The sequence below is a fragment of the Lissotriton helveticus genome, chromosome 5_1 (assembly GCF_964261635.1).
Source record: "Lissotriton helveticus chromosome 5_1, aLisHel1.1, whole genome shotgun sequence".
Taxonomy (NCBI): domain Eukaryota; kingdom Metazoa; phylum Chordata; class Amphibia; order Caudata; family Salamandridae; genus Lissotriton; species Lissotriton helveticus.
This window is the reverse complement of record NC_136065.1, coordinates 1629944937-1629958145: the sequence shown is the minus strand read 5'-3', so window position 1 is coordinate 1629958145 and position 13209 is coordinate 1629944937.

Below are 13209 nucleotides of genomic sequence, written 5' to 3'. Positions count from 1 at the left end.
ATTTTGCGGATTGCGAATCCGTAAATACGCAAGTTCGCGTACGCCAGATTCGCAAAATCCGCCCATACTTAATGCTAGACCCATGCTGTCAGTGTTTAATTCAATGACTTAAGGATATTGTTTATACCACCAGGATCTGTAACTGGGACACGAGTTTTACTTGACATAACCAAAGGATACCGTTAATTAGAAGCATGGAGTACTTGCTGTAATTTCCCATACTGCAATCACTGAGGAGTGGAGGAGTGTTACCAGCCGCGGGCCGTGGAGGGAGTTACGGTGGGGCAGGGAGGCGGGGAGGGGGAGGGGCGGGGTGGAGGGTGCTAAAAACAGGCATATGGATCATTGCAGGTAAGTACACAATTGAATTAATAAAACGAAATTCGTAGCGCGCACAGCATTGCTTTTTGCCATGCAGTGCGCGCTACGAATTTCGTTTTATTAATTAAATTATGTACTTACCTGCAATGATCCATATACCTGTTTTTAGCACCCTCCACCCCGCCCCTCCCCCTCCCCGCCTCCCTGCCCCACCGTAACTCCCTCCACGGCCCGCGGCTGAGTGTTACCACAGCAGATTACCTATGGTGATCTAGCAACTACAACTCCTGGAAATCCTGCGACGATGCGTCAGTGACGTCATAAAATGGCGCCATTGAACGCAGTGGAAACGTCCAGGGCACCGAAGATCTACGATTGCCATCGAATACAACCAGACCGTTATAGAAATCGTTGAGCGTGGAATTTCTAGCGACCTGCTCTGTTGATTTAGGCCTACTGCTACCAAGAGGCAAGTCTGGAGAGTACAGCATCCAGGAAATAGACACCAAGGGGCTTATTTACAAGACCCTTGCGCCGCCGTACCTCACTTTTTCCCATATTAAAAATGACGCACCGGGCACAGGGTTTGTCAAGAGGCAAGATGGGGCTCAATATGAATCTGATATTTCTTATTCTTCGACATGCTCTACAGAGCTCCTCGTCAAATGCTTACCTGACCACATTGGTCCAAGGTGACGTGGCTTCCATCCTTCCAGTTATATACGAATAGCAAAAAACAAATTAGGTGAAACAATGTGTTTCGCACATTACCATTGATGGGGCGGTGGGGGCCCTGTGCATACCATATCCCTAACCCGTTGTACACTATTGTTTCTTCCTTACAGAATGCACGCACAATGGAACGACTTTCCTGGGAATGTACATTATTGAATGACCTCACCTGAACAACGTTATGAATTTTTATGGATACAGTATTGATTACTGTATCATTTATATTCTTTTAGCCCACTGTAGAAAATGGGAACTGTGCCGGAGGAAGAAGAAGATTGTGTCCCACGTGCAGGAGGTCAAAACGCTCTTGAGGATTGTGGGTGGTATTGCTACAGCGGAATTCCAAAAATCATTTCTAATCAGCACTTACCATTTCCCTGAAACCTCTGAACACACACTCATTCGTCAGTGGGGCCCATAACACTGCACTTTTACTCTATTCACTTAAACTTGGCTTCAAGGAATTTGGTGAAACGCAATGGAGTAATGCTGTAACATTTGGTGGAATGTCTAACCCTATTTAATCAGTTATTATTTACACCTACAGTTTTATACACTTTACCATGGTTTTATTCAAACATGAATTTTATTCAGACACACCACCATAGTGGCAATGGATCTGCTAGAAAGAAAATTAGGCGTAGGAAAATCACAAGACCAGCTTTTAATATTCCATTTTCCCAATTTTATTAAAGCAAAACTTTAGTATGCCTGACATTTAGGCATTGATTATTTCTTTATTAAGTAAAAATCTTAAACTTTATTTCAAAATGATCATTTTATTTAGAGCTCAGAAAACAGTCATTTATTTAGAAGTCAGTTAAAAGTTTAGCAAAAGATAGATAGTTCCAAATTCATTCTCTCCTAACATCCCTAACTAACACCCTCATCTTATCCTTCAATCCTGCAAAGCAAACAAAGAAAATAGTTAAAGTATCTTACATCCAGGAATCGATCTTCAGTCCGACAGCACTTCGAGAGGAAATCGAAAGAGCGACTCCCTTTAAGTAAAATCAGGGTTTTTTTATACACTAATTTCCTAAACTTAATCTATCTAAAAAGTATCTAACATCACCAATTCAGGTTCTGATTGGACAATTTTGGGGTGGGTGAGCATCTCCTCACCATTACAACATCATATTCACAATGAATCAGCGGAAATATAATGGATCATTGTTTAGGACAGTCTTTGGCCTGGTCGCTTCCTCGTCTTGCAACGTTGGACTATATTCTCACGTTCATAACACTTGACCGTCCATGTTTTGGCAATCATCCTAACTTCAGGGCAAAGCAGCCTTGAACTTCCCATCCGAGTACAGGCAGCTCACTCTCGCTGGCAGGCTTTAGGCACGCATGCGCAATCCAGCACTTGCTCACAGTTAGCCACAGTGACCATTTTCTTTAGGCCCCATAGGCCTCTTTTGTAACTATCATAGAAACAAACACAAATTCATGTTAAATATGGAACTAAAGCCCTTCTGTTTACCTCCCACCATACTAATGTTTCCCTATTAGTTATTACCTAGGAGGTAAGCCACATAAATGCCTTTCATACTCACATATCTGACGCCTTTTTAACACAATTACGTGTACAATAAGCACATTCACACTGCATTTATTTATATTTAAAGTATGCATTAGTTCACAACACTATTACAACACAAATTAGTTAATTATATTGCTTCATGCAAGCAAAATTAGTATACCCTTGTGTTCATGTATGTGCATTTTATTCTATTGTTGATTTAATACACCACAATACACCATTAGTAAATGTTAATGTTATGGAACATTGACTTTACAAGGGGTACACAAAATTTTGTTTTGCCACCTTGCTCCATCAATTCCCTCATCTGGTGATTTTATCACCAAACATCTCTCAAACTTTTGGAAATTTAGCAGAACATGTTTCGAATTCTTCACTTTAGTACCATCTATACTCTAGTATCTTTCTCCTTTGAATCTTTGAAAATCTTTTTTCTTATTTCCTCCATTTCTATTTCATTCTTTTCCCTTTCCCTTGTTTTACGTTCTTGATTTGTTCTCTTTATCGCTTTTCTGAAATCCCTTCTCCCTTTATATGTGCAACATAATCTTATCAGGAAAATCACTATCACTAAAATTGTTATTGGAATTAGCATTTTACCTATAATTGAACTATCTATTTCTTGGAACCAGTGCTTAATTGCTGAGAAACTTTTGCCTAGCTTTTCAAGGACACCTTCAACCTCCAGTGGTTCAATTTCTTTATGCAAATCTGTAATATTTATAATATACTTTTCAATATTCTGACTTTTATCTGGGATATAAGTACAACAATGTTGCACTTTTAAAATCCCACAAACTCCTCCCTCTTTTGCTAAAATTATATCAAGGGCAAGTCGATTTTGCATTACCATTGCTCTCATGGCAACCATTTCCGTACTATCCATCAGGAATCCTCCTGCTGTATCTGCTGACAATCGATCAACTATTGTGGACAATTTTCTGATTCTATTTGCATTAAACAAAATGCCCACTGCTGGTATTAGTGCTCCAAATACATCACCTATTATTTCTAATACACTCTCTCTCTTTTTCCGGCTTAAGACTTTACCTATCTCATGCTTTTCATTAGTACCTCTATCTACATGAAAAATTTTAGGAAAGACCAAACCCACATAATAGGTCCCATACCAATGGTCTGGTAACCTATAGTAAGCTCTATTCCCACAAATAAAATAAATTCCAGGAAAAACAGGATCATCTCCTCCGATAAACCCCCAACCCCCTATAATTCTATTGGTGTCTTTACATTGACTTGCACCCACAAAATAATTATCATACATTGAATTGTCTCTTCTAATACAAAATTTCCCTAACATTGGAGCATCTATATTTATGGCTACATTCACATTTTTATCCTCAATATTCTCATCATCAAATGTAAAGTATTTAGATTTCGCATGTTTCCTTTTCTCATTTCGTTTGTAAGCAATCCTTCTTTCCTCAACCATATTTAAAAATACTTTCTCTTCAACTCTCATTTTACATGTCAAATTATTATTAAAAGCATACTCATGTGTCAGTTCATCTAATTCTAACAAATATTCTCCCATCTCCTTTGCAGGTTTCCTTTTGTTCAATGTACTATCAATTCTTAATTTTGGAAATATTTCATCTACATTGGAATAATGATATTCCAATTTCCCAGTCGGATAAAACAAACTTGCAAGTTACTCCATATGTAAGAGGAAGGTGGTGATAGGTCACCCCTTCTAACACTGATGCTGGCAATTTTACACAAACATAACAGTCATCAACATTCATAGTTTTAATATATTCAAGTTACAACTTTGAAAATGTATTTTTCGTGCAGTCACTAATTGACCTATCTTGATGCAACTCTGGTTTATACACATGAGTCTCATGACCTTTTTCTTTCTCATTTGGCTTATTTAGACTTACATTTGGTTTTAATTTTGTTAGATTATCTTGGAAAGGAATAACAATAGCTAAAATTACCCATTATATTATCAACAATCCCATACATATTGAGCAACATCTACACCATTTTCTAAACATAGAACATTTTGTCTTGTGGTTGCTAATTGCCATTTTTCTCTAACACAGTTTCTTCAACCTTATGTCACCTACAAGTTGTATATCACTCAATTCACTAACAAGTTTTTTTCGACCTTGTGTCAATCCTACTCTAGATTATACTATAATTAAGCTTTTCTAACAAATTTTCTTCGACCGTATGTCAACTCCGACCTCTTCTATATTTACAATATCCGTCTCACAGGACTTCAGACTTTTTACTTTAATATCATATACTTTGAGCACCTATCTCTTTTCTCTAAAGTTGACTTCTTTACTCACTTTTCCCAATCGTCTTTGGGTTGTACAGGTTTTCTTGTTTGCTATTAACCTCAACAATTGGTGGTAGGACGATGTACGTCCACTCAGGTGATTTATACCTCAGGTTTGGATGTCTTACGCTTTTTGGCCTTTGAATAGTCTCTATTTTGTTTCCCAGTGTTTCCTTCTGACTAGTGATCTCATTCACCTGCTCTCCTGGTTCTTTTGTTTTGTTCACTATTTTAAATCTCAATCCACCGGTTTCTTTAGGCCAATTGTCTCCTTTGCAGACTTTCTTAGTCTTTAGCTCAACTGTGTTATGCTCCACTCTCCAAGCTCTTTTTCTTGGGCTTTTTCTTAATGGAGTCTCATCTGCACTGTCATCAGTTTCACTTTCAGTATCTTCAACTGTATCATTGAATATGATTTTCACAATGTCTTTGTCTTCATCAGACTCAGCTTTCTCTTCTGTTACTCTGCTAGGAACACCTTCATAACTGGTACTTGGAATCTCATCCTTATCGTGAATTACTTCCTCTTCCCCAGTCTCAGGATTTCCGTTCCTGCTTTCAGAGTTTTCAGCTTGCTCTTTAATTATCTCCTTTTCAACAGCTTTCTCTTCACTTTCTTTTGCGTCTTTACTGGTGTCTGTCTTTACCAATTCTCGATCTTCAGAATGATCTTCTGAATCTGGTATTTCCACAACCTCCCATTGACCTTTACCTTCAGACGCAGAACTGGCTTCTGATACTTCCAGATATCGACGTTCCTGTCGATCTTCAGTATCTGGAGTTTTTTCTGGTTCAGCTTCAGAATCAGAGTCAGTTGTACTTTCACAGTCGTACGGGTATACAGGTTCAGGCACACGATTGGTGTGGCTCACATGACCCCACCTTTTCAGTCCAGCACACTTAACTGCAATAGTACTGACCAAGATAAATTGACGTGGCTTCTGCCACCGAGGTACCAAGCAATTTCTCCTGCGATGCACTTTCACTTCAACCCAGTCTCCAGGGACTAGATCATGAGCTGGATTTTTCTCATTGCAATTTGACTCAGTTCCCACCTGATGGAGCACAGAAGTTACCACATCAGACAGATTTTTGCAGTAATCCAGTATGATGTCATCATTAATTGTCAACAACTTATCAACTGGTACATAGGCCTGTCTCATCACCCTGCCCATCAAAATCTCATGTGGACTTAGTCCAGTTTTTCTGTCAGGTATGCTTCTTAGTGTCATTAAAACAAGTGGCAAGGCATCGGGCCACTTAAGTCCTGTTGCCGGACACATGTTTGCAATTCTGTTTTTAATTGTTCCATTCACCTGTTCCACTACTCCTGAAGCCTCAGGTCTGTAAGCACAATGCAGCTTCTGGTGAATGTCCAGAGCTTCACAGATCATCTGCATAAGCTCATTTTGGAAATGAGGGCCTCGGTCTGACTCAATCGTCCACTGGAACCCGAAATGTGGTATTATCTCACGTAAAAACAGTTTAGCAACAGTCAACCCATTGTGTCTTCACGTGGGGAAAGCTTCCACCCAGCGGGAGAACAAACAGATTATTACAAGAATATATCTAAGTCTGTTGCATGGAGGCAGCTCAACAAAATCCATCTGAACCCTTGTAAATGGACCACCCTCCCGTCCTATAATAATAATAATAATAAAGACATTTATAAAGCGCTATGGTTACGCCATCCCGGCATGTCCCCGCGCTAAAGAGAGAAGGAGCTCGCCAGAGGAGAGGTCAGTACATGGCCAGAAACACTAATGTAGACTTACAAGGAGAACAGATGTGTTTTCAGTTGACGGCGGAATTTGGTTTCAGATGGCTCCCGGCGGAGACTGGTGGGAAGTTTGTTCCAGCCTATCGCCGCCGCCACTCGAAAGGACCGACCTCCCATTTTTACTCTCCTATAGCGGTGGGTCACAAGCGTGCCCATTCCACCCGACCTAAGCGGTCTGCGTGGCTCATACCAGGTAACCAGACCCGCCAGATAGCCGGAAGCTTTATGCCAAAGGATCCGATGACATATTAGGAGGGCTTTGTACATTATTCTTTTTTTCAGTGGGAGCCAGTGGAGGGTCTCCAGGGCGGCTCTGGAATTGGCTCTTCTTGGGAGTCTAAGTACTAAGCGAGCTGCAGCGTTTTGCAGTATCTGGAGTCGTCCTATACTTTTACTAGAAGCTCCTAACAAGAGGACATTCCCATAGTCGAGGCGTGACGTAATCAGTGCCTGGGTCATAGTGCGCCGAGCCTCCAAGGGGAGGAGGTCCAGGGTTTTATTGAGAGTCTTTAATACTCCAAAGCACTTGCCCACTAATCGATTAATGTGTGTCTCATAAAAGAGTGTGGGATCCACCCATATCCCTAAGTTCTTAGCTTCAGGACAGGGTGTAGGCATGGAGCCTAGACAGCTTGGCCACCAGTCACATGTCCAGAGCCGTTGATCACCACCAACCACCAAGACTTCTGTCTTGGAGCCGTTCAGTTTTAGACAGTGATTATCCATCCAAGTAGCCAATGCTTGCATGCAGGCTCGGAAGTTATTGGCTCCAGCTGCAGGTGTTTGGGTGAGGGTGAGTAGGAGCTGCGTATCGTCGGCGTAGGAAACAATCTCTACGCCGAACGATTGGACTACCTCAGCCAGGGGGGCCATATATAGATTAAAAAGAGTCGGACTCAGAGCTGAGCCCTGTGGCACCCCCTGTTCCAATACCATCTCCTCAGACTGAAACGAACCCCGCTGGACCAGAAAGCTTCTGCCCGTCAGAAACGATTTTAGCCAACCGAGTGCTCTATCAGTCACACCTCCTCTGTTCAGACACTGTAGCAAGGTGATATGTGCTACAGTGTCGAACGCTGCACTAAGGTCTAGCATGACCAGTGCCATGGTTAGGCCTGCATCAGCTCCCTGACGTAGAGTTTCGGTGGCTCGTAATAAGTCCGTCTCAGTAGAAAAACCCCTTCGGAACCCCGATTGGGAGGAGTGCAGGAGATTAGTCTTCTCCGCAAATGCCATCAATTGCACATTTGCAATTTTCTCTGCAATTTTCGCAGTATAGGGTAGCAGAGAAATGGGTCGTAGGTTCTCCAGGACATCATGGCTTACATTAGGTTTTTTCCTAATGGGTAACACAATGGCCTTTTTCCAGTTTACCGAAGGGTCTGGAAGTTAAAGGATGTTACAAGGACATGGCGGATATAAGGTTCTAGAGCCACTATGCTTGCACCCAGGACCCTCGGGGGAGCGGGGTCTCATGGAGAACCCGATTTTATACTGGTGCAAATGATTTCAAGTTCTTTACTGGGCGGTACGGTAAAACACTCTAACCTCAGCTCAGAATTCAGCAGTGCCACTTCCTTCAGTTCTACGAAGATTTCTCCATCAGCAGGACATCTGGAGAAAGAACTGTAGATTTTTTTAACCTTGTTGGCAAAATATTCTGCCACCTTATTGCATTCCAAGATGGAGTCAGTCTCCGGAACATTGGAATTTGAGACGGCTGAGATTTCTTTGTAAATTTTAAACAGTTCTCTAGACGAACAATCCGCCTCACTAATTCTGTTTCCATAATATGTGGCTTTAGCAATTCTAACCTGCTTTTGGTAAGTTCTCTGGGCTGTTCTATACTGAAATTTACTGCGCTCATTCATATCCCTGCGCCAGAGTCTTTCCAGCTTTTTACATTCTGATCTGGGTGGAAGGGCTTCGATAATTTCGGGGTCGGAATCTGCCCCCACCCATGTTTCCGTCAGAAAGAGTAAATCAAGGCTCTCCTCTAAGAGCAGGTCCCAAATTTGCAAGGCATGTCTCGGGAGGGAACGACAATTCAATAAGCCTCCCCTGAGGCCCCTTGTCCGCTCTTTGTTGCCTATCTGTTTACAGGTTTTAAATGGGCAATGCCGGCATTTGATAGAAGATATAGCCTCCATTTTGTGCCTGCAACACTCATTTATCAGCGGGCATAAGTCTCATAGGTCCTGTCTATTATAGATTATAGGGTCAGCTGGAGGAAGGGCAGGGGTTAGGGCCCTGGACCGCGCCCGGCCGCGGACGGGCGCAGACGGGCTTAACTGTGGCGCAACTTCGACGTGCCATCGTCGCGCCCGCTGCGCTCGCCCACTGCGCGGGCGGATACACATGACATATATATCCCTGACCCAGGAAGTGATGCTGTGGGGTGGGAGGAGTCACGTCCCTCCGCTCTAGCGGCACCAAAAAGCCGTGGCGGAACGGGGACGGACCGGGCAGAACAGGGGCCAGAAATCAGAAACCCAGCTCCCCGCAAATACACTTCGTATTTTTAAGCCCAATAAGCCCCGCTATGATTCCCAAACTTACAACGGTTCTCCTGTTAGGATTAAATTGCTGGCATACTAAGCATCTTTGACACAGGCTTTCAGCAATCATTCTGAATTTGGGATTATACCAAGTTTGTCTAAAAAGACGAATCATAGCATCTCTACCAATATGAGGCTGTCCATGGTACATTCGGGCCATGTTTGAAATCATGCTATCGGGCATTACTGGTCTTTCATCTTTGTAAACCCAAATTTCATCTTCCTCTCTTTGTCTGCATCCTGATTTTAGCCAAATATATTTTTCCTCTGCTTCTGCCTCTTCCTGTATCTATTTCACTTCCTGCCAAATCTCAACTACAGTGGTTAGCATTAAAGGACTCGGAAAATGTTCTTTTAACTTTTCTCGATTGATTGAAATTTGACTTTTAGCACAATGCTTTGCAATTGCATTGCATTGCAGTAGGCTTAATTGCATTGCATAATTGTTTCTTCTTGTGGGCTGAACATTTTACAACTGCTATTTTCTCAGGAAGATGTAACACATCTATTAGTGTCTTCACAAATTCAGCATTTCGAATAGGTGTTCCTGCAGAGGTCAAAAAAACTCTTTGGGACCAGAGCTGTCCATAATCATGAACAACTCCGTAACCATATTGACTATCAGTCACTATAGTTACTTTCACCTCTTTTCCCAATTCACATGCTCGTATCAAAGCAATAAACTCCGCTAAATGAGCAGAATGAATTCCTTTCAAACAAGATGCTTCCAACACTTCTGCCACCGTACAGACAGCATATGCAGCACTTAGAACACCACTCTCTGTTCTCAGGCATGATCCATCCACAAACATTACAAAATCTGATTCAGGTAAAGGTTCATCTCTAATGTCCGGTCGGGGCTTTGTACAATACTCCAGAACATCCAAACACTTGTGATCAAGCTCACCTTTCACTTCTGCCCCAATGGTATCAGGTAACAATGTTGAAGGATTAACATTCACACATCTGGTAATGGTCACATTCTCAGCTCCCAAAATTATTTTCTCATAACGGGTCATTCTGCTGTTGGTCATATACTGTGTTTTTGCTCTAGTGAGGAGAATCTCCACAGAATGAGGTATTATACCCTCACAGGAAATCCCATCACTCTTCCTTCACTTTGCTCCAGACTTACGCTGGTTGCTGCTACTGCTTTCAGACAACCTGGCAAAGCTTTTGCAACAGGGTCCACAACAGCTGAGAAATACGCAATTGGTTTTCTCAATTTTCCATGTCTTTGAACCAATACTGACAACGCACATCCTTCTCGCTCACTGCAGTACAGTTCAAATTCTTTCTCATAATCATGCATTCCTAAAGCTGGTGCTTCAAATAGTTTAGTTTTCAGCTGTTCAAATGCTTCCATCTCTGTTTTGGTCAGAACGATGGGATCTCTGATATCTGCTTTTGTCAATCTCTGTAATGGTTTTGCAATCAATGAAAATCCACTAAACCACTCTCTGCAATATCCTACCATTCCCAAGAACATTCTCACTTGTCTTTGAGTTTTAGGTGGCTGCATTCCTTGTATCATTCTGATTCTTTCTGTTGTGACTTGTCTGATTCCTTTAGCAATCTTGTGACCTAAATATTGTACTTCATTCTGACAAAACTGCAATTTTGATGGAGACACTTTATGTCCCTCCTCGGCCAAATGATTCAACAATGCTACAGTATCAGTTACACATGCATCCTTTGTTTTCGATGCAACCAAAAGATCATCAATGTACTGTACTAACACAGACTCTCCAGGCATGCTCAGGTTTTCTAACGATTTCTTTAGCAGCTGATTAAAAATCGATGGACTCTCAGTGTACCCTTGCGGAATTCTACACCATGCTAGGATACGATTTTGGAAACGGAACATAAAAATTGGTTGGCTTTCTTTCAACTTGAATGGTCTCTCCCGAGAGAGGAAGATTTTGAACTTCCACTGATCTAACAGTAGAACGGGTAGCACCAGTGTCCACTAGGAAGGTTATTTCCACATCATTCACCATTCCGCTCACAAATGGACCTGACCGATCTACCTCAAGAGTGGCTCCAAGTACACACTCTTCTTCCTCACTCAGGCACCATCAGAAACTTTCATCCAGCTCACTGCCATCCTCCTCTTGTAACCAATACTGAGGACACGCATTCACTCTTTGCGGTCTTTTTACCTGTTCACCTCCGCTGAACCCTGTCTCTGCACTGTATCTCTGCTGGTTTACACTGTATGGCAGTGGCGGTTGTGGCACCTGACTTTGTTGATTTGCTATCTGCTGTTGTTGCGGTTGCTGCTGATTTACCTCAAACAGCACCTGTGGATTCAATGATGTATTTTCTCCGTTTAGTCTAGGGGGACATTTACACTCTTTCTTCCAATGCCCTAACTTTCCGCAATTGAAACATGGAAATTTCTTTTTCAATTCATCAATATTCCCTACTAATTTAGGTTTGCCTTTAAAGCTACTTTGATTCCCTGTATTTTTATTCTCCATTTGCGCCACTTGCTGTTCTGCTACCTTCACTTGTGCCCACATGGCTTTTTATTTCAGCTTTTTCTGTTTTGCATCAATTTCACTGCAATATTTTGCCTGTCTCAGTACTTTATCTACTGAGCTTGACTGCCATCCTATCATGCTGTGTCTAATCATGTCTGAAATTTCTGGTCTCTAACCATATACAAATCTATATATAAAGTGACTCATGTCCTTTTCATTCAGCGCCTAATAACCACTATACTGTTTGAAAACTAACAACAGTCTTTCATAAAATGAATGTACAGTTTCTTTCGGCTCTTGTGTGGTCCTGTCTATTTTCACCCAATCAGTTTCTTTTGGAGGTATTTTATTTTTCAGCCATACTATCACTTGTTCATACTTTCGCATCACATCTGGTGTTGGGGCTCCTGTTACTTTATCTCTGGGATACTCTTCCCTTGGCCAATCTACAGATATTTTGCATTCTGTCCATAGGTCTGCTGGCACCACTATGTCAAACAGTCCATCCAAATCGATCCATAAAACTTTTGACACTTTTACAAATCTGTCTACTTGTCGATACCATTCTACTGGTTTCTCTCTCAGCCTAGGAAAATCATTTGTGAATGACAATATGTCTTGTCTGCTCCAAGGAACATGCACAAATCCCCCTCCAGGTATCTCTCTCATGGGAAACTCAGTTGCCACTGTCTCTTTTTCCCTGATTGGAAAAGCTAATGTGGATTTATCACTGATTTCTTCTTTTTTCTTTGCCCACCTAACCCTCCATTTACTTACATACCCCATTTTCGCAACAACACAATCAAATCTTTTATTTGGGCTAATCTTCCAGCAGTATTCATGTTCTCAATGTCTCTTTCTGCAAATTCTACTCAATATGTCTTCGTCAATGATTTTATTTTTGAAAATTCTATTCCACAATCACTTGCCACCTCTTCTAGCTGATCATACATTGTTTTGGCCTTCCATGTTATGCTTTTACATAAAAACATGAGCTCATCATCCTGATATGTTTTTAGTCTGTCTGTTCCAATAGTTCCAATTATTAATTCTTCCATATCTACTTTTAATTTGGCCACATCCAGCACTTTTGACTCCTGCTCTTTTAATTTTAAAGTTTTATTCCAATCACTCAATTCTTTATCTGATGGTCCTATAGGTGTTTGCGTGAAATTTATTTTGTCTACAATTCTCTCCGGGGTTGTAGAGTCAGATTCTGCTCCTGTCCGGTATCTGCATGACGAACTTTGATTAAAAGTCAATTCTGGTGGATTTACATTTACATTCCTCCTTATTTCTGACAAATCAGGATAAATATTCTTTGTTACATTCTGCATACTTTGTTGTAATGGAATTGTTAAACTTGGCTCTTTTATTCTTTGATTCTCGAATACTGGTATCACAGGTCCTATAGTTACTGGGACAGTTACTGCTTCCATATTTTTCGTAAGATTTTGAATCAGTTCATGTGCAGAACG